This window comes from Idiotropiscis lumnitzeri, unplaced genomic scaffold, assembly GCF_059441095.1.
Source record: "Idiotropiscis lumnitzeri isolate Australia: NSW breed Sydney's pygmy pipehorse unplaced genomic scaffold, RoL_Ilum_1.0 HiC_scaffold_184, whole genome shotgun sequence".
Classification (NCBI taxonomy): domain Eukaryota; kingdom Metazoa; phylum Chordata; class Actinopteri; order Syngnathiformes; family Syngnathidae; genus Idiotropiscis; species Idiotropiscis lumnitzeri.
The window spans coordinates 167,501-175,000 of NW_028283722.1; positions in this window are offsets into that span (position 1 = coordinate 167,501).

The following is a 7,500-nucleotide window of genomic DNA, read 5'->3' on the forward strand; positions in this document are numbered from 1 at the left end:
AATGGAAGCTCCGGAGGAGGAGTGCATGCTGCCTGACAGTGAAGCCGAATATGAGCACCTTCCCCGGGCACAGGCGGTGCCAAGCGGCCCCTAAGTTTGCCCAAATGGAAGCTCCGGAGGAGGAGTGCGGGCGTGTGTCACACTTGGCCCGAATAGGAGCACCTTCCCCGGGCACAGGCGGTGCCAAGCGGCCCCTAAGTTTGCCCAAATGGAAGCTCCGGAGGAGGAGTGCATGCTGCCTGACAGTGAAGCCGAATATGAGCACCTTCCCCGGGCACAGGCGGTGCCAAGTGGCCCCTAAGTCGGTAAAGGTTGAAATAAGTAAATAAATACAAAAAGGACGAGGGGGGGAAAAAAGGCAAAAACGTAGAAAATCCCCCCATTCATTTCAATGGGCTCGGCCGATTTGGGCTTGCGGGACCGCCGAGGGCACGCCGGAGGGCGGTTGAGTCGGTAAAAGTTGAAATAAATGAATAAATACAAAAAGGACGAGGGGGGGGAAAAAAAAGGCAAAAACGTATAAAATTCCCCCATTCATTTCAATGGGCTCGGCCGAATTGGGCTTGCGGGACCGCCGAGGGCACGCCGGAGGGCGGTTGAGTCGGTAAAAGTTGAAATAAATGAATAAATACAAAAAGAACGAGGGGGGGAAAAAAAAGGCAAAAACGTATAAAATTCCCCCATTCATTTCAATGGGCTCGGCCGAATTGGGCTTGCGGGACCGCCGAGGGCACGCCGGAGGGCGGTTGAGTCGGTAAAAGTTGAAATAAATGAATAAATACAAAAAGGACGAGGGGGGGGGAAAAAAAAGGCAAAAACGTATAAAATTCCCCCATTCATTTCAATGGGCTCGGCCGAATTGGGCTTGCGGGACCGCCGAGGGCACGCCGGAGGGCGGTTGAGTCGGTAAAAGTTGAAATAAATGAATAAATACAAAAAGAACGAGGGGGGGAAAAAAAAGGCAAAAACGTATAAAATTCCCCCATTCATTTCAATGGGCTCGGCCGAATTGGGCTTGCGGGACCGCCGAGGGCACGCCGGAGGGCGGTTGAGTCGGTAAAAGTTGAAATAAATGAATAAATACAAAAAGAACGAGGGGGGGGGGAAAAAAGGCAAAAACGTATAAAATTCCCCCATTCATTTCAATGGGCTCGGCCGAATTGGGCTTGCGGGACCGCCGAGGGCACGCCGGAGGGCGGTTGAGTCGGTAAAAGTTGAAATAAATGAATAAATACAAAAAGAACGAGGGGGGGAAAAAAAGGCAAAAACGTATAAAATTCCCCCATTCATTTCAATGGGCTCGGCTAAAATGGGCCTGCAGTACTGCCGAGAGGCCGCCGGAGGACGCCCTAGTAGGCAAACGTTGATCCCCACACACGAGGGGTCAGTTAGGCGACCAGGGGTAGCGTTTAGGTGACCAGGGGTAGCGTTTAGGCGACCAGGGGTAGCGTTTAGGTGACCAGGGGTAGCGTTTAGGCGACCAGGGGTAGCGTTTAGGCGACCAGGGGTAGCGTTTAGGCGACCAGGGGTAGCGTTTAGGCGACCAGGGGTAGCTTTTAGGCGACCAGGGGTAGCTTTTAGGCGACCAGGGGTAGCGTTTAGGCGACCAGGGGCGTTGCAGTTCCGCCGAATTGCATTAGGGGCGCTGCAGTAGGCAAACGTTCTTCCCCCCTAGTCAGAGGGTCATTTGCCTACTTCCCAGGTTTACCCGGGTTTTCCAAAACACCTGGGGCACATTTTCAGGGATCACGTTTTTAGAAACAAAAATATTCATAATTTCTTCTAAGTCCCCTTTCCAGCGGGGAACTTTGAAACATTGTATCCGACCACTGAAGGCTGTTGGCGGGCACGGCGCGGCAAACAGCCCGCACTCAGGCATGGAGCTCCGGGGAAAGTTGCCTAATTTCTTCTAAGTCCCCTTTCCAGCGGGGAACTTTGAAACATTGTATCCGACCGTGGAAGGCTGTTGGCGGGCACGGCGCGGCTCATAGCCGGCCCTCAGGCACGGAGCTCCGGGTGAATTTTCACAAATTTCTTCTAAGTCCCCTTTCCAGCGGGGAACTTTGAAACATTGTATCCGACCGTGGAAGGCTGTTGGCGGGCACGGCGCGGCTCATAGCCGGCCCTCAGGCACGGAGCTCCGGGTGAATTTTCACAAATTTCTTCTAAGTCCCCTTTCCAGCGGGGAACTTTGAAACATTGTATCCGACCGTGGAAGGCTGTTGGCGGGCACGGCGCGGCTCATAGCCGGCCCTCAGGCACGGAGCTCCGGGTGAATTTCCACAAATTTCTTCTAAGTCCCCTTTCCAGCGGGGAACTTTGAAACATTGTATCCGACCGTGGAAGGCTGTTGGCGGGCACGGCGCGGCTCATAGCCGGCCCTCGGGCACGGAGCTCCGGGTGAATTTTCACAAATTTCTTCTAAGTCCCCTTTCCAGCGGGGAACTTTGAAACATTGTATCCGACCGTGGAAGGCTGTTGGCGGGCACGGCGCGGCTCATAGCCGGCCCTCGGGCACGGAGCTCCGGGTGAATTTTTACAAATTTCTTCTAAGTCCCCTTTCCAGCGGGGAACTTTGAAACATTGTATCCGACCGTGGAAGGCTGTTGGCGGGCACGGCGCGGCTCATAGCCGGCCCTCAGGCACGGAGCTCCGGGTGAATTTTCACAAATTTCTTCTAAGTCCCCTTTCCAGCGGGGAACTTTGAAACATTGTATCCGACCGTGGAAGGCTGTTGGCGGGCACGGCGCGGCTCATAGCCGGCCCTCGGGCACGGAGCTCCGGGTGAATTTTTACAAATTTCTTCTAAGTCCCTTTTCCAGCGGGGAACTTTGAAACATTGTATCCGACCGTGGAAGGCTGTTGGCGGGCACGGCGCGGCTCATAGCCGGCCCTCAGGCACGGAGCTCCGGGTGAATTTTCACAAATTTCCTCTAAGTCCCCTTTCCAGCGGGGAACTTTGAAACATTGTATCCGACCGTGGAAGGCTGTTGGCGGGCACGGCGCGGCTCATAGCCGGCCCTCAGGCACGGAGCTCCGGGTGAATTTTCACAAATTTCTTCTAAGTCCCCTTTCCAGCGGGGAACTTTGAAACATTGTATCCGACCGTGGAAGGCTGTTGGCGGGCACGGCGCGGCTCATAGCCGGCCCTCGGGCACGGAGCTCCGGGTGAATTTTCACAAATTTCTTCTAAGTCCCCTTTCCAGCGGGGAACTTTGAAACATTGTATCCGACCGTGGAAGGCTGTTGGCGGGCACGGCGCGGCTCATAGCCGGCCCTCAGGCACGGAGCTCCGGGTGAATTTTCACAAATTTCTTCTAAGTCCCCTTTCCAGCGGGGAACTTTGAAACATTGTATCCGACCGTGGAAGGCTGTTGGCGGGCACGGCGCGGCTCATAGCCGGCCCTCGGGCACGGAGCTCCGGGTGAATTTTCACAAATTTCTTCTAAGTCCCCTTTCCAGCGGGGAACTTTGAAACATTGTATCCGACCGTGGAAGGCTGTTGGCGGGCACGGCGCGGCTCATAGCCGGCCCTCAGGCACGGAGCTCCGGGTGAATTTTCACAAATTTCTTCTAAGTCCCCTTTCCAGCGGGGAACTTTGAAACATTGTATCCGACCGTGGAAGGCTGTTGGCGGGCACGGCGCGGCTCATAGCCGGCCCTCGGGCACGGAGCTCCGGGTGAATTTTCACAAATTTCTTCTAAGTCCCCTTTCCAGCGGGGAACTTTGAAACATTGTATCCGACCGTGGAAGGCTGTTGGCGGGCACGGCGCGGCTCATAGCCGGCCCTCAGGCACGGAGCTCCGGGTGAATTTTCACAAATTTCTTCTAAGTCCCCTTTCCAGCGGGGAACTTTGAAACATTGTATCCGACCGTGGAAGGCTGTTGGCGGGCACGGCGCGGCTCATAGCCGGCCCTCGGGCACGGAGCTCCGGGTGAATTTTCACAAATTTCTTCTAAGTCCCCTTTCCAGCGGGGAACTTTGAAACATTGTATCCGACCGTGGAAGGCTGTTGGCGGGCACGGCGCGGCTCATAGCCGGCCCTCAGGCACGGAGCTCCGGGTGAATTTTCACAAATTTCTTCTAAGTCCCCTTTCCAGCGGGGAACTTTGAAACATTGTATCCGACCGTGGAAGGCTGTTGGCGGGCACGGCGCGGCTCATAGCCGGCCCTCGGGCACGGAGCTCCGGGTGAATTTTCACAAATTTCTTCTAAGTCCCCTTTCCAGCGGGGAACTTTGAAACATTGTATCCGACCGTGGAAGGCTGTTGGCGGGCACGGCGCGGCTCATAGCCGGCCCTCAGGCACGGAGCTCCGGGTGAATTTTCACAAATTTCTTCTAAGTCCCCTTTCCAGCGGGGAACTTTGAAACATTGTATCCGACCGTGGAAGGCTGTTGGCGGGCACGGCGCGGCTCATAGCCGGCCCTCGGGCACGGAGCTCCGGGTGAATTTTCACAAATTTCTTCTAAGTCCCCTTTCCAGCGGGGAACTTTGAAACATTGTATCCGACCGTGGAAGGCTGTTGGCGGGCACGGCGCGGCTCATAGCCGGCCCTCAGGCACGGAGCTCCGGGTGAATTTTCACAAATTTCTTCTAAGTCCCCTTTCCAGCGGGGAACTTTGAAACATTGTATCCGACCGTGGAAGGCTGTTGGCGGGCACGGCGCGGCTCATAGCCGGCCCTCAGGCACGGAGCTCCGGGTGAATTTTCACAAATTTCTTCTAAGTCCCCTTTCCAGCGGGGAACTTTGAAACATTGTATCCGACCGTGGAAGGCTGTTGGCGGGCACGGCGGGGCTCATAGCCGGCCCTCGGGCACGGAGCTCCGGGTGAATTTTTACAAATTTCTTCTAAGTCCCCTTTCCAGCGGGGAACTTTGAAACATTGTATCCGACCGTGGAAGGCTGTTGGCGGGCACGGCGGGGCTCATAGCCGGCCCTCGGGCACGGAGCTCCGGGTGAATTTTTACAAATTTCTTCTAAGTCCCCTTTCCAGCGGGGAACTTTCAAACATTGTATCCGACCACTGAAGGCTGTTGGCGGGCGCGGCGCGGCTCACAGCCCGCCCTCAGGCACGGAGCTCCGGGGAAATTTGCCTCATTTCTTCTAAGTCCCCTTTCCAGCGGGGACCTTTCAAACATTGTATCCGACCACTGAAGGCTGTTGGCGGACGCGGCGCGGCTCACAGCCCGCCCTCAGGCACGGAGCTCCGGGGAAATTTGCCTCATTTCTTCTAAGTCCCCTTTCCAGCGGGGAACTTTCAAACATTGTATCCGACCACTGAAGGCTGTTGGCGGACGCGGCGCGGCTCACAGCCCGCCCTCAGGCACGGAGCTCCGGGGGAATTTCCCCCTCATTTCTTCTAAGTCCCCTTTCCAGCGGGGAACTTTCAAACATTGTATCCGACCGTGGAAGGCTGTTGGCGGGCACGGCGCGGCTCATAGCCGGCCCTCAGGCACGGAGCTCCGGGTGAATTTGACAAATTCCTTCTAAGTCCCCTTTCCAGCGGGGAACTTTGAAACATTGTATCCGACCGTGGAAGGCTGTTGGCGGGCACGGCGCGGCTCATAGCCGGCCCTCAGGCACGGAGCTCCGGGTGAATTTTTACAAATTTCTTCTAAGTCCCCTTTCCAGCGGGGAACTTTGAAACATTGTATCCGACCACTGAAGGCTGTTGGCGGACGCGGCGCGGCTCACAGCCCGCCCTCAGGCACGGAGCTCCGGGGAAATTTGCCTCATTTCTTCTAAGTCCCCTTTCCAGCGGGGACCTTTCAAACATTGTATCCGACCACTGAAGGCTGTTGGCGGGCGCGGCGCGGCTCACAGCCCGCCCTCAGGCACGGAGCTCCGGGGAAATTTGCCTCATTTCTTCTAAGTCCCCTTTCCAGCGGGGAACTTTCAAACATTGTATCCGACCACTGAAGGCTGTTGGCGGGCGCGGCGCGGCTCACAGCCCGCCCTCAGGCACGGAGCTCCGGGGAAATTTGCCTCATTTCTTCTAAGTCCCCTTTCCAGCGGGGAACTTTCATACATTGTATCCGACCACTGAAGGCTGTTGGCGGACGCGGCGCGGCTCACAGCCCGCCCTCAGGCACGGAGCTCCGGGGGAATTTGCCCCCTCATTTCTTCTAAGTCCCCTTTAGGCGACCAGGGGTTGACAATTTAGGTGACCAGGGGTTGACAATTTAGGCGACCAGGGGTGACTTTTAGGCGACCAGGGGTGAGGTTTAGGCGACCAGGGGTGAGGTTTAGGCGACCAGGGGTAGCGTTTAGGCGACCAGGGGCGTTGCAGTTCCGCCGAATTGCATTAGGGGCGCTGCAGTAGGCAAACGTTTTTACCCCTAGTCAGAGGGTCATTTGCCTACTTCCCAGGTTTACCCGGGTTTTCCAAAACACCTGGGGCACATTTTTAGGAACCACGTTTTTAGAAACAAAAATTCTTCTATGTCCACCTCCGTGAAAGAAATTGCCCAATGGTTCCCGCGGAAGAGAGCTGCCAGGCGGACGCATACTGCAATAACGGCCGCCCTGGCGCTCTGGTGGATGTTATCCTCGAAATTTCTTCTATGTGCCCATTCCAGCGGGCAACTTGCGAACAATGGTGTCCGACCATGGAAGGCTGTTGGCGGACGCGGCGCGGCTCACAGCCCGCCCTCAGGCACGGAGCTCCGGGGGAATTTTCCCCTCATTTCTTCTAAGTCCCCATTCCAGCGGGGAGCTTGCAAACGTGGTATCCGACCACTGAAGGCTGTTGGCGGGCACGGCCCCACCAGCGCAACACGGCACTTCCTATGACTCGGGTCCGACGCAGGAGGAGCGGTCCTCCCGGCCCCGCCACACGGCACTTCCTATGACTCGGGTCCGACGCAGGAGGAGCGGTCCTCCCGGCCCCGCCACACGGCACTTCCTATGACTCGGGTCCGACGCAGGAGGAGCGGTCCTCCCGGCCCCGCCACACGGCACTTCCCATGACTCGGGTCCGACGCAGGAGGAGCGGTCCTCCCGGCCCCACCACCGCCACACGGCACTTCCCATGACCCGGGTCCGACGCAGGAGGAGCGGTCCTCCCGGCCCCACCGCAACACACACAACCACTGACCGATTGGCAATCATGACCCGCCATCGGAGGGCCCCTGCCGGCCCCGGCCTCGCGCCGGGGTGTTCGGGTGGACGGTTCCTTCGGCCTGCGGGTCGACCTCTGAGCGTTGGCCGGCACCGCAGCACCGCAGCACACACAACCACTGACCGATTGGCAATCATGACCCGCCATCGGAGGGCCCCTGCCGGCCCCGGCCTCGCGCCGGGGTGTTCGGGTGGACGGTTCCTTCGGCCTGCGGGTCGACCTCTGAGCGTTGGCCGGCACCGCAGCACACACACAACCACTGACCGATTGGCAATCATGACCCGCCATCGGAGGGCCCCTGCCGGCCCCGGCCTCGCGCCGGGGTGTTCGGGTGGACGGTTCCTTCGGCCTGCGGGTCGACCTCTGAGCGTTGGC